The sequence below is a fragment of the Oncorhynchus kisutch genome, unplaced genomic scaffold (genome assembly GCF_002021735.2).
Source record: "Oncorhynchus kisutch isolate 150728-3 unplaced genomic scaffold, Okis_V2 scaffold4032, whole genome shotgun sequence".
NCBI lineage: Eukaryota > Metazoa > Chordata > Actinopteri > Salmoniformes > Salmonidae > Oncorhynchus > Oncorhynchus kisutch.
In genome coordinates this window covers 59,507-71,028 of record NW_022265977.1, presented here as the reverse complement: position 1 = coordinate 71,028, position 11,522 = coordinate 59,507, and the positions used below count along the sequence as shown (strand labels likewise).

General features: G+C 46.2%; 1 pseudogene; it reads left to right on the top strand.

Moving 5' to 3' along the window:
• Window positions 1-11,043, top strand: part of LOC116373374 (transmembrane channel-like protein 7) — a 21,954-nt pseudogene extending 10,911 nt beyond the window's left edge.
• The last annotated feature ends 479 nt before the right edge of the window (window positions 11,044-11,522 follow it).

The window sequence follows — 11,522 nt, the reverse complement described above, 5'->3', positions numbered from 1 at the left end:
TAACATCTGCTAACCGTGTGTATGTGACCAATAACATCTGCTAACCGTGTGTATGTGACCAATAACATCTGCTAAACCGTGTGTATGTGACCAATAACATCTGCTAACCGTGTGTATGTGACCAATAACATCTGCTAACCGTGTGTATGTACCAATAACATCTGCTAACCGTGTGTATGTGACCATAACATCTGCTAACCGTGTGTATGTGACCAATAACATCTGCTAACCGTGTGTATGTGACCAATAACATCTGCTAACCGTGTGTATGTGACCAATAACATCTGCTAAACCGTGTGTATGTGACCAATAACATCTGCTAACCGTGTGTATGTGACCAATAACATCTGCTAACCGACCGTGTGTATGGACCACTAACATCTGCTAACCGTGTGTATGTGACCAATAACATCTGCTAACCGTGTGCATGTGACCAATAACATCTGCTAACCGTGTGTATGTGACCAATAACATCTGCTAACCGTGTGTATGTGACCAATAACATCTGCTAACCGTGTGTATGGTGACCACTAACATCTGCTAACCGTGTGTATGTGACCAATAACATCTGCTAACCGTGTGTATGTGACCAATAACATCTGCTAACCGTGTGTATGTGACCAATAACATCTGCTAACCGTGTGTATTGACCACTAACATCTGCTAACCGTGTGTATGTGACCAATAACATCTGCTAAACCGTGTGTATGTGACCATTAACATCTGCTAACCGTGTGTATGTGACCAATAACATCTGCTAACCGTGTGTATGTGACCAATAACATCTGCTAACCGTGTGTATGTGACCAATAACATCTGCTAACCGTGTGTATGTGACCAATAACATCTGCTAACCGTGTGTATGTGACCAATAACATCTGCTAACCGTGTGTATGTGACCAATAACATCTGCTAACCGTGTGTATGTGACCAATAACATCTGCTAACCGTGTGTATGTGACCACTAACATCTGCTAACCGTGTGTATGTGACCAATAACATCTGCTAACCGTGTGTATGTGACCAATAACATCTGTAACCGTGTGTATGTGACCAATACATCTGCTAACCGTGTGTATGTGACCAATAAACATCTGCTAACCGTGTGTATGTGACCAATAACATCTGCTAACCGTGTGTATGTGACCCACTAACATCTGCTAACCGTGTGTATGTGACCAATAACATCTGCTAACCGTGTGTATGTGACCAATAACATCTGCTAACCGTGTGTATGTGACCAATAACATCTGCTAACCGTGTGTATGTGACCAATACATCTGCTAACCGTGTGTATGTGACCAATAACATCTGCTAACCGTGTGTATGTGACCACTAACATCTGCTAACCGTGTGTATGTGACCACTAACATCTGCTAACCGTGTGTATGTGACCAATAACATCTGCTAACCGTGTGTATGTGACCACTAACATCTGCTAACCGTGTGTATGTGACCAATAACATCTGCTAACCGTGTGTATGTGACAATACATCTGCTAACCGTGTGTATGTGACCAATAACATCTGCTAACCGTGTGTATGTGACCAATAACGATCTGCTAACCGTGTGTATGTGACCAATAACATCTGCTAACCGTGTGTATGTGACCAATAACATCTGCTAACCGTGTGTATGTGACCAATAACATCTGCTAACCGTGTGTATGTGACCAATAACATCTGCTAACCGTGTGTATGTGACCAATAACATCTGCTAACACGTGTGTATGTGACCAATAACATCTGCTAACCGTGTGTATGTGACCAATAACATCTGCTAACCGTGTGTATGTGACCAATAACATCTGCTAACCGTGTGTATGTGACCAATAACATCTGCTAACCGTGTGTATGTGACCATAACATCTGCTAACCGTGTGTATGTGACCAATAACATCTGCTAACCGTGTGTATGTGACCAATAACATCTGCTAACCGTGTGTATGTGACCAATAACATCTGCTAACCGTGTGTATGTGACCAATAACATCTGCTAACCGTGTGTATGTGACCATAACATCTGCTAACCGTGTGTATGTGACCAATAACATCTGCTAACCGTGTGTATGTGACCAATACATCTGCTAACCGTGTGTATGTGACCATAACATCTGCTAACCGTGTGTATGTGACCAATAACATCTGCTAACCGTGTGTATGTGACCAATAACATCTGCTAACCGTGTGTATGTGACCAATAACATCTGCTAACCGTGTGTATGTGACCAATAACATCTGCTAACCGTGTGTATGTGACAATAACATCTGCTAACCGTGTGTATGTGACCAATAACATCTGCTAACCGTGTGTATGTGACCAATAACATCTGCTAACCGTGTGTATTGACAATAACATCTGCTAACCGTGTGTATGTGACCAATAACATCTGCTAACCGTGTGTATGTGACCAATAACATCTGCTAACCGTGTGTATGTGACCACTAACATCTGCTAACCGTGTGTATGTGACCAATAACATCTGCTAACCGTGTTGTATGTGACCAATAACATCTGCTAACCGTGTGTATGTGACCATAACATCTGCTAACCGTGTGTATGTGACCACTAACATCTGCTAACCGTGTGTATGTGACCAATAACATCTGCTAACCGTGTGTATGTGACCACTAACATCTGCTAACCGTGTGTATGTGACCAATAACATCTGCTAACCGTGTGTATGTGGACCAATAACATCTGCTAACCGTGTGTATGTGACCAATAACATCTGCTAACCGTGTGTATGTGACCAATAACATCTGCTAACCGTGTGTATGTGACCAATAACATCTGCTAACCGTGTGTATGTGACCACTAACATCTGCTAACCGTGTGTATGTGACCACTAACATCTGCTAACCGTGTGTATGTGACCAATAACATCTGCTAACCGTGTGTATGTGACCACTAACATCTGCTAACCGTGTGTATGTGACCATAACATCTGCTAACCGTGTGCATGTGGACCAATAACATCTGCTAACCGTGTGTATGTGACCAATAACATCTGCTAACCGTGTGTATGTGACCAATAACATCTGCCTAACCGTGTGTATGTGACCAATAACATCTGCTAACCGTGTGTATGTGACCAATAACATCTGCTAACCGTGTGTATGTGACCAATAACATTCTGCTAACCGTGTGTATGTGACCAATAACATCTGCTAACCGTGTGTATGTGACCAATAAACATCTGCTAACCGTGTGTAATGTGCCAATAACATCTGCTAACCGTGTGTATGTGACCAATAACATCTGCTAAACCGTGTGTATGTGACCACTAACATCTGCTAACCGTGTGTATGTGACCAATAACATCTGCTAACCGTGTGTATGTGACCAATAACATCTGCTAACCGTGTGTATGTGACCACTAACATCTGCTAACCGTGTGTATGTGACCAATAACATCTGCTAACCGTGTGTATGTGACCAATAACATCTGGCTAACCGTGTGTATGTGACCAATAACATCTGCTAACCGTGTGTATGTGACCACTAACATCTGCTAACCGTGTGTATTGACCAATAACATCTGCTAACCGTGTGTATGTGACCATAACATCTGCTAACCGTGTGTATGTGACCAATAACATCTGCTAACCGTGTGTATGTGACCAATAACATCTGCTAACCGTGTGTATGTGACCAATAACATCTGCTAACCGTGTGTATGTGACCAATAACATCTGCTAACCCCGTGTGTATGTGACCAATAACATCTGCTAACCGTGTGTATGTGACCAATAACATCTGCCTAACCGTGTGTATGTGACCATTAACATCTGCTAACCGTGTGTATGTGACCAATAACATCTGCTAACCGTGTGTATGTGACCAATAACATCTGCTAACCGTGTGTATGTGACCAATAACATCTGCTAACCGTGTGTATGTGACCAATAACATCTGCTAACCGTGTGTATGTGACCAATAACATCTGCTAACCGTGTGTATGTGACCAATAACATCTGCTAACCGTGTGTATGTGACCACTAACATCTGCTAACCGTGTGTATGTGACCAATAACATCTGCTACCGTGTGTATGTGACCAATAACATCTGCTAACCGTGTGTATGTGACCAACCAACAACATGTGTGTGTGTGGTGTGTGTGTGTGTGTGTGTGGTGTGTGTGTGTGTGTGTGTGTGTGTGTGTGTGTGTGTGTGTGTGTGTGTGTGTGTGTGTGGTGTGTGTGTGTGTGTGTGTGTGTGTATGTGACCATTAACATCTGCTGTAAAACAACATGTGTGTGTGTGTGTGTGTGTGTGTGTGTGTGTGTGTGTGTGTGTGTGTGTGTGTGTATGTGACCAATACATTTGATTTACATTTTGGGGTATTTGTGTATGTTCCATGGTAATGGCTGGAACAGAGTAAATGGAATGACATGAAACCATGTGTTTGATGTATTTGATACCATTCCACCTTTCGCTCCAGTCATTCCCACAAGCCCTGTCCTCCCCAATTAGTGCCACCAACCTCCTGTGGAGTACAGTGTGTGTGATTTAACCCTCTTTCTCCCTCTCCTCTCCTCTCTCTACTCCTCTTGATCACCCTCCTTCCTCTCTTCCCTCCCTCCTCCAGGGTTTTCTAGAACGTTCTCCAGTATTCTATGGGTTCTATGCACGTAGTTCTCTAGACCTGCTGTGTCTGAACACGCCCCTCCTCTTCCTCCTCGGAACCCTCACCGTCCTCATCCTCAGTTTGGTCATGGTGGTCGCAGGTCAGACACACACACACACACACACACACACACACACACACACACACACACACACACACACACACACACACACACACACACACACACACACACACATGTTGTTTTACTATCCTTGTGGGAACCAAACAATTGATTCCCATTCAAAATCCTATTTTCCCTGACCCTTAGCCTAACCCTAACAGTAACTCTAACCTTAACCATAAATCCCTAAACCTAACCCCTAACCCTAAACCTAACCCCTAACCCTAAACCTAACCCCTAACCCTAAACCTAACCCCTAACCCTAAACCTAACCCCTAACCCCAAACCTAACCCCTAACCCTAAACCTAATCCCTAAACGTAACCCCAAATAACAACACAATGTCAAATACAGGTAGCCTAGTCAAATAATGAACATCCAATCACATTAACCGTTACTCTCTCACAGTAATTCCACTAACGGTCCATATGTAGCCAAATGTAGCTGCTGCTCATGTTGGTATCTGTACTGATGGCGCAAAAGCCCATGACAGGGAGACATAGTGGAGTGGTAATGCGCGTGCAGGCAGTTGCTCCCGATGCTACTTGGGTCCACTGCAGCATCCACCGAGAGGCTCTTTCTTGCTGCCAAGGGAATGCCTGACAGCTTGAAAGACGTTTTGGACACTACAATGAAAATGGGTACCTTTGTTAATTAATAATCCTCTTAAGGATCTCTACAGATCGCTGTCCCACCCACGGGACGGTTGAGCTAATGTGCGCTAATGCGATTAGCATGAGGTTGTAAGTATCAAGAAACATTTCCAGGACAAAGTCATATCTGATATTGGCAGAAAGCTTACATTCTTGTAACTAACTGCATTGTCCAATTTACAGTAGCTATTACACTGAAATAATACCACTCTATTTTTTGAAGAAAGTGCACAGTTATGAACTTGAAAAGTTATTAATATTCCAATTAGGCACATTTGGGCAGTCTTGATACAACATTTTGAACAGAAATACAATGGTTCATTGGATCAGTCTAAAACGTTGCACATACACTGCTGCCATCTAGCGGCTAACATCTAAATTGCACCTGGGCTGGAATAATACATTATGGCCTTTCTTTTTTCTTCTTGTTTGTGTTATCTTTTACCAGATCTAATGTGTTATATTCTCCTACATTCATTTCACATTTCCACAAACTTCAAAGTGTTTCCTTTCAAATGGTGTCAATAATAAGCATATCCTTGCTTCAGGGCCTGAGCTACAGGCAGTTAGATTTGGGTCCTGAGCTACAGGTAGTTAGATTTGGGTATGTCATTTTAAGTGAACATTTAAAAAAAAAGGGGCAGATCCTTAAAGCAAGACCCCTGAACTCTGGTATTTTCAGCTTTATGCAGTGATATGGGCAGCGACCATGTAACACTTTTACAACATACAGAAGTGACCTGGTTATCAAGGGGCAAAGTATTGACACGTTTTATGAATTGAGAGACGAGCTTAAAGTTTCCTTTACTGACCATAATTGTCACTTGTCTGACCGCTTGATGGTGATGACTTTCTCACACGACTGGCCTGTCTGGGTTATTGATGATGATGACTTTCTCACACGACTGGCCTGTCTGGGTTATTGATGATGATGACTTTCTCACACGACTGAACCTGTCTGGGTTATTGATGATGATGACTTTCTCACACGACTGCCTGTCTGGGTCAGGGATGGGCGGTGATGACTTTCTCACACGACTGGCCTGTCTGGGTCAGGGATGGATGGTGATGACTTTCTCACAAGACTGACCTGTCTGGGTCAGGGATGGGCGGTGATGACTTTCTCACAAGACTGACCTATCTGGGTTATTGATGATGATGACTTTCTCACACGACTGACCTGTCTGGGTCAGGGATGGGCGTGGATGACTTTCTCACAAGACTTGACCTGTCTGGGTCAGGGATGGGCGGTGAGGACTTTCTCACACGACCGACCTGTCTGGGTCAGGGATGGGCGGTGATGACTTTCTCACAAGACTGACCTGTCTGGGTCAGGGATGGTGATGACTTTCTCACAAGACTGACCTGTCTGGGTCAGGGATGGGCGGTGATGACTTTCTCACAAGACTGACCTGTCTGGGTCAGGGATGGTGATGACTTTCTCACAAGACTGACCTGTCTGGGTCAGGGATGGGCGGTGATGACTTTCTCACAAGACTGGCCTGTCTGGGTCAGGGATGGGCGGTGATGACTTTCTCACAAGACTGGCCTGTCTGGGTCAGGGATGGTGATGACTTTCTCACAAGACTGGCCTGTCTGGGTCAGGGATGGGCGGTGTACCATGTTTTTGTGACATACCGGTATTGATGCAGGGATGGGCGGTGTACCATGTTTTTGTGACATACCGGTATTGATGCAGGGATGGGCGGTGTACCATGTTTTTGTGACATACCGGTATTGATGCAGGGACCGGTATTGATGCAGGGACCGGTATTGATGCAGGGACCGGTATTGATGCAGGGACCGGTATTGATGCAGGGACCGGTATTGATGCAGGGACCGGTATTGATGCAGGGACCGGTATTGATGCAGGGACCGGTTATTGATGCAGGGACCGGTATTGATGCAGGGACCGGTTTTGATGCAGGGACCGGTATTGATGCAGGGACCGGTATTGATGCAGGGACCGGTATTGATGCAGGGACCGGTTATTGATGCAGGGACCGGTTTTGATGCAGGGACCGGTATTGATGCAGGGACCGGTATTGATGCAGGGACCGGTATTGATGCAGGGACCGGTTTTGATGCAGGGACCGGTATTGATGCAGGGACCGGTATTGAGCAGGGACCGGTATTGATGCAGGGACCGGTTTTGATGCAGGGACCGGTATTGATGCAGGGACCGGTATTGATGCAGGGACCGGTATTGATGCAGGGACCGGTATTGATGCAGGGACCGGTTTGATGCAGGGACCGGTATTGATGCAGGGACCGGTTTTGATGCAGGGACCGGTATTGATGCAGGGACCGGTATTGATGCAGGGAATTGATGCAGGGACCGGTATTGATGCAGGGACCGGTTTTGATGGCAGGGACCGGTATTGATGCAGGGACCGGCATTGATGCAGGGACGGTATTGATGCAGGGACCGGTATTGATGCAGGGACCGGTATTGATGCAGGGACCGGTTTTGATGCAGGGACCGGTTTTGATGCAGGGACCGGTATTGATGCAGGGACCGGTATTGATGCAGGGACGGTATTGATGCAGGGACCGGTTTTGATGCAGGGACCGGTATTGATGCAGGGACCGGTATTGATGCAGGGACCGGTATTGATGCAGGGACCGTTTGATGCAGGGACCGGTATTGATGCAGGGACCGGTATTGATGCAGGGACCGGTATTGATGCAGGGACCGGTATTGATGCAGGGACCGGTTTTGATGCAGGGACCGGTATTGATGCAGGGACCGGTTTTGATGCAGGGACCGGTATTGATGCAGGGACCGGTTTTTGATGCAGGGACCGGTATTGATGCAGGGACCGGCATTGATGCAGGGACCGGTATTGATGCAGGGACCGGTATTGATGCAGGGACCGGTATTGATGCAGGGACCGGTATTGATGCAGGGACCGGTATTGATGCAGGGACCGGTATTGATGCAGGGACCGGTATTGATGCAGGGACCGGTATTGATGCAGGGACCGGTATTGATGCAGGGACCGGTATTGATGCAGGGACCGGTATTGATGCAGGGACCGGTATTGATGCAGGGACCGGTTTGGGTTTTTACTTTAACTTCTATACCGGTATTGTAATGTTTGGTTTGTAACTTTATAATTACAATAGACATTATATTCCCATGATTCCAACAGTTATGTATATATATATATATATATATATAATTATATATATATTAACTCAAGTGTTTTGCTCTAAATCGCAAGTCAAATTGCAACATTTGGTTAAAAAATAAAACCCAGATGACTTGCTCTTATCGTGCAGCCCTACGTGGCAGTGTGGAAATGATCTCAAATGCAGAAATGGATGATTATTAATTATGACTTTGGGGGGTTGAAGTTGAATTGAACAGTATAAAACAATCAGAGAATGGAGACAGATGTATATTTTGCCACCCCTAGGGTCACGCACTACTCATAAACACATGTAGAACTTTTATTATAAACACATCAAATACCATCAAATACCATCAAATACCATCAAATACCATCAAATACCATCAAATACCATCAAATACCATCAAATACCATCAAATACTCTCATACCGTCATTTAAAAAAATACCATGATATTATATTTTGGCCATATCGCCCAGCCCTAATCTGGGTGATGTTTTTTCTCACCTGAATGATCTGAATCTAGGATTACAGGGACTCTCCGCAACTATATTCAATGTGCGGGACAAAATTGAGGCTATGATAAGAAGTTGGAGCTCTTTCCTGTCTGTATTAACAAGAACAACACACAGGTCTTTCTATCACTGTATGATTCTTTTGTGTGCAAATGACCTCAAGCTTATGAACAATGTCAAATGTGATATAGTGAAGCACCTGAGTGAGTTGGATGTGGAATTACGCAGGTACTTTCCCGAAACGGACGACACAAACAACTGGATTCCTTTTCCCTTTCATGCCCTGCCTCCAGTCCACCGATATCTGAACAAGAGAGCCTCATCGAAATTGCAAATTGAATTTAATCAGAAGCCACTGGCAGATTTCTGGATTGGGCTGCACTCAGAGTGTCCTGCCTTGGCAAATTGCCAATTAAAGACACTGATGCCCTTTGCAACCACATACCTATGTGAGAGTGGATTCTCGGCCCTCACTAGCATAAAATCTAAATACAGACAAAGACTGTGGAAATGATGTAAGACTGAGACTCTCTCCAATACCACCCAACATTGCAGAGATATGTACATCCTTTCAATCACACCCTTCTCATTAACTTATTCACCATCTTCGATGACCAAATAAGGTTTTATATGTAAAATGGTTACATAAAGAGCAACATTATTGATTATTATTATTTGTGCCCTGGGCCTATAAAAGCTCTTTGTCACTTCCCACAAGCCGGGTTGTGACAAACTCAGACTCACTCTTATGTTTAATAAATGTATCGTATAGTGTGGAGGCTTACAATGATGGCAAAAAACAACATTTGAGAGTACGCTGACCTGATGCTAGAGGGGGTACAGCTGACCTGGTGCTAGAGGAGGTACAGCTGACCTGGTGCTAGAGGGGGTACAGCTGACCTGGTGCTAGAGGGGGTACAGCTGACCTGGGTGCTAGAGAGGGTACAGCTGACCTGGTGCTAGAAGGGGGTACAGCTGACCTGATGCTAGAGGGGGTACAGCTGACCTGGTGCTAGAGGGGGTACAGCTGACCTGGTGCTAGAGGGGGTACAGCTGACCTGATGCTAGAGGGGGTACAGCTGACCTGGTGCTAGAGGGGGTACAGCTGACCTGGTGCTAGAGGGGGTACAGCTGACCTGGTGCTAGAGGGGGGTACAGCTGACCTGATGCTAGAGGGGGTACAGCTGACCTGGTGCTAGAGGGGGTACAGCTGACCTTGTGCTAGAGGGGGTACAGCTGACCTGGTGCTAGAGGGGGTACAGCTAACCTGGTGCTAGAGGGGGTACAGCTAACCTGGTGCTAGAGGGGGTACAGCTGACCTGGTGCTAGAGGGGGTACAGCTAACCTGGTGCTAGAGGGGGTACAGCTGACCTGGTGCTAGAGGGGGTACAGCTGGAGGTTGAATGTTTGAAGGGGTACAGCTGACCTGATGCTAGAGGGGGGTACAGCTGACCTGATGCTAGAGGGGGTAACAGCTGGAGGTTGAATGTTTGAAGGGGTACGGGACTATAAAACGTTTGGGAACCACTGCTTAGCGCCTAAACCAACCCAATGCTGTTACATTTGTAGGGCGTAGTGAACGAGTACACACTTCAGGAAGGAGAGATTATTGGGACGTAGCTAAGGATACGCTGTTAAAGATGTGTCCACAGGGAGCAACAGTTACGGGCCAAAGTATCTGCTTTAAAAACAATAACAATGAATCACCTCTTTTTAACAGGACGGTTGTAGGCTACAAGCACACGTGGTTGCTAGGCAACCGCTACAACATCCACATGAGCTACAAGGTGTTCTGTGGGTGGGACTTCTGTATCCAGGACCCCGAGGTCGCCGACCTCAAACTCAGCTTCATCAGGAACGAACTGAAGGTTAGGGGTGGAAGTCTGTCTGCCCTTTCAACTAACTCTCTCTCTCTCCATTATGATTGGTCTGTATCCGTTCCTCTGTCTCTCTCTCTCTCTCTCTCTCCATTATGATTGGTCTGTATCCGTTCCTCTCTCTCTCTGTCTCTCTCTCCATTATGATTGCTCTGCATCCGTTCCTCTGTCTCTCTCTCCGTCTACCACCACGCTCTGTCTCTCTCCATTATGATTGCCCGTCTCTTTCTTCCAGTTGTGCTGGTTCGGGGCAACTCTTTAATTCCCTCTCCCTCTCCCTCTCCCTCTCCCTCTCCCCTCCCTCTCCCTCTCCACTCCCTCTCCCTCTCCCTCTCCCTCTCCCTCTCCCTCTCCACTCCCTCTCCCTCTCCCTCTCCCTCTCCCTCTCCACTCCCTCTCCCCTCCCTCTCCCTCTCCCCTCCCTCTCCCACTCCCTCTCCCTCTCCCTCTCCCTCTCCTCTCCCTCTCCCTCTCCCTCTCCCTCTCCCTCTCCACTCTCCCTCTCCCTCTCCCTCTCCCTCTCCTCTCCCCTCCCTCTCCCTCTCCCCCTCCCTCTCCCATCCCTCTCTCCCCTCTCCCTCTCCTCCTCT